The sequence below is a fragment of the Aristolochia californica genome, unplaced genomic scaffold (genome assembly GCF_029961685.1).
Source record: "Aristolochia californica isolate CCGP_79_NKW_82.1479 unplaced genomic scaffold, dmAriCali1.0.hap1 SCAF_2, whole genome shotgun sequence".
In the NCBI taxonomy this organism is placed as follows: Eukaryota; Viridiplantae; Streptophyta; class Magnoliopsida; order Piperales; family Aristolochiaceae; genus Aristolochia; species Aristolochia californica.
The window spans coordinates 33,762,553-33,765,809 of NW_027181881.1; the positions used below are offsets into that span (position 1 = coordinate 33,762,553).

Consider the following 3,257-nt stretch of genomic DNA (forward strand, 5'->3'; position numbering starts at 1 on the left):
GCTTGTTGAGGATTACTTAAAACCCTTTTTTACTCTAAATCTACTTGCTTTTTCTCATTACTCTTACCCCTTAAATAGGGTTCACCCTTACAAGGTTCAAGATAAAATATTAAAAAAAATGCCCATGTGGCCTACTAATTCTTTAACTAAAATAAAATAAAGTAAATTAAAGAAAACAATTAATTTGACTCTAAATAACTTAATAATGTTATTGCGTGCATAACATTATACCCCCTGGGAGAAAGAGCTTATCCTCAAGATCAAAGGTAGGGTCTGCTTGCCCTTGCCGACGTCTCCACCTGTTTCCAAGTAGCGTCCGCGGTATCTGAGTCAACCCTCTTGACGACAAAACTGGCGCATTCCACCTGAGAAGCAATTTTTTTTTACCGACACTGCCAACATCACTTGCTGTAGCACACCCCAATATGGTTAAGCACCATGACATCGAATGCAGGAGCTACTTCCTCCTACATTGCCTTCACCACAACAGAAATTGCAATAGGTGGATCTATGCCCATTACAAAAGGGTCTACACCAATAGTAGTAAAATTCCTGAATACACCAGAATTGGTAATGCCTTCTGCTCTGAAATTGAGCTTTTCATAAAGAGGATTTCACCAGCACCATCACCTACTTGGCTCGAGTTACCAGCAGTGGTCGTGCCATCCTTCTTGAAAACAGTCTTCCATTTAGCCCGGTCGGACTCAAATGCATTATGAAGGCAGCCATCATCCACAGAAGCACAACATTTTTCTCCTCCTGATTTTTAGTGTCAATGATCTTTGTAGCCACTGATGTAGTTGTTGCAGCAGCTTGCTTATGCGAGAGAACAGCAGAGTGGTCTTGCTCCTGCCTGGTGACACCAATTCGATGAAGAACATATTCAGAAATAATATCTAGAGGAAGAAAATCTGGAGCTTGCTAGAAATTCTTTATCTTAGGGTTTGTTGAGCCTTCCCACACCATAGGATATGCGGTCATCAAATCTAATCGAGCTCCCAGACCTATGTCATCGAAGCCAGCTTGTATAGCTGCAGCAACAATGGTAATAGCCTGAAGGCTAGAAGAACCTTGTGTTTCACAGTTATGATGGGCACTGTTTCTGGAAAACCAGCATAGAATGCTTGCATGCTGCAAACCCGCATGCCAACATGGGCAGGAAAACCAGCAGCATCATCTAAGTATCCATGACGATCTAACCCCAAAACTATGGCTGCAGACAGCATATTGTGGAAGAACCCATGAGCCTCTTCAGGTGGCCTATTAGGTGCATATTTTGCTGTATTGAGAACAGCCACCCAGCAGGCATATTTTTCAGTCGGTGGAGCCCGGCCAAGTTCATCACCTTGGCCAACATGCTGCATACATAATATATAAATAATAGCCTCTAGGAAGGGCCATTCGCCTCTAGAGTTGGTAGCAGCAATGTTGCTGTAATTCTGCTGAGATGACCACAAAGAGCAATTAGTGTGATCTGGTGCATTGCTATAGCAGCAGCAAGGAAGTTGGCATTCATGGCCTCGGAAAGTTGAAGCCTTCCCCTTGAAATAGAGTGCAAAATGTTCTCTGCACCTCCCATCTCAATTAGCAGCATTGTGCTTGGCACTACCAGTGTTTTCAGCACTGTTTTCTGCACTGCCACTGTATTCAGGACTGGTTTTTGTACTGTTTTCACAGCAGCATTGTTTTCTTGGCTGTCTGGCAGCACTGTTTTGTAGACAGCAGTCAAAATGACATTTTATCCATGCAACTTTACCATGTCATGACCATTTATACGTTCATGCATTTTATCCTTGTTCCCATTGCAGCACACATTCTCCTCCACATTCCACATTCATAGATGAAGGAAATGCAGTGCCACCAACAGTCCCTTGTTCCACTGGAGGACCCAAGTTTGCCAGTGATGACATGAAGTCAGTTATTCTAAAATGAAGAAGGACACCTGATGCATCCAAATCCTGACTCTCAGTATGCATTTTATGATGTTTTTCACCTTTCTTCACTGCAATAGCAGTAACAATTTTAAATTTCAGCATCATCTCAGTCTTAAGAGCTCCACAAATGGCACATGCAGTAAGAACAGTAATTACATTTGTTGCTGTCCCTTTTCAGCCAAAATTAGCTACAGCATGCAGAGGATTATCTGTTGTGCCCACAACAACAGATAATTGTGCTTCATAAGTCACTACTGCTTCTACTCTCAGTGTAGTCAGCACTAGTTTCTGCAGTGCCACAGTAGCAGCACAAAAACATTTGTTGAAGAACCCATGAGCGTAAGCACAAGCTGTCCATCTTGATAAGTTCAAACGTTCCTCAGCACCATCAGTTGTGTCCTTAGGTGTATCAGCATCTTGAACTTCTATAACACCACTCTCCACAGGTTCCAGCACTATATTTGATCCAGATGAAGCAAAACCCAAACTGCTAAACAGAGAATTGCAGTACTCCCCCTGTCTGCCAGGCATTTCATCATACAGCTGCCCGTCATCTTCCATTTTTCTTATCTCCCCTGGATTAGCTCCAACACTGGAACCCCTTTCTGCACTGTAATAGCAGCAGCCAGTGGACAATTTGTCCTACTATTCAACCCAGCCACAGAAAAATAATTCATCCCCCATAGAATTCTCTCGACCATTCCCACAATACCCAAAAAAAATCTCCAATTTTTCCCATGTTGGCTACCTTCTCATATTTAGAACTCCCACCTGATTGAAATTTTTCCACGAATAGGGCTTGAGCAGCATACATGGGACCCAAAAAATTAAGCCCAACGTAGCCAAACTGATAAGGAATAGACTCACTGCTGTTGTTCTCAACAATAGAAAAATAAAACCTCACCCATAGAATATTTTTTAAAACATCGAGGGATTTAAGAAAAGACAAGACGAAATTTGGAGAAATTTTTCTCAGAAGTTTACCCAATTTTTTTTTTAAGTTTGTTTTCCGCTAGGCTGCCAATGTCGAGATTTAGAGGGATAAGTGTCATTCTGAAGCCAAAGCCCACCGAATTTTTTTTTTTTGAAGGAGCCTCGCCCTTTTTCGATGGAGAACAACAGAACGTCGTGGCCAAAATTTAGAATAGGTCTGGTCCAAAGAACCTTGAGGTTGAATGACGAATAGACCTCTTGGTCCCTCTACAACAGACTATGACTACGAATTTGAGGTCAAACCCAAATCGTCCAATTTTGACGAGGTTTTGGACGATTTCGGATTTGAGGTTTTAGAATCCAATTTTGGATTTCCAAGGTCCCTACTGT

General features: G+C 42.1%; 1 pseudogene; it reads right to left on the reverse strand.

The window, feature by feature from the left end:
• Positions 1-467: 467 nt before the first annotated feature.
• On the reverse strand, positions 468-1,364 carry LOC137954982 (3-ketoacyl-CoA thiolase 2, peroxisomal-like; annotated as a pseudogene).
• Positions 1,365-3,257: the final 1,893 nt, after the last annotated feature.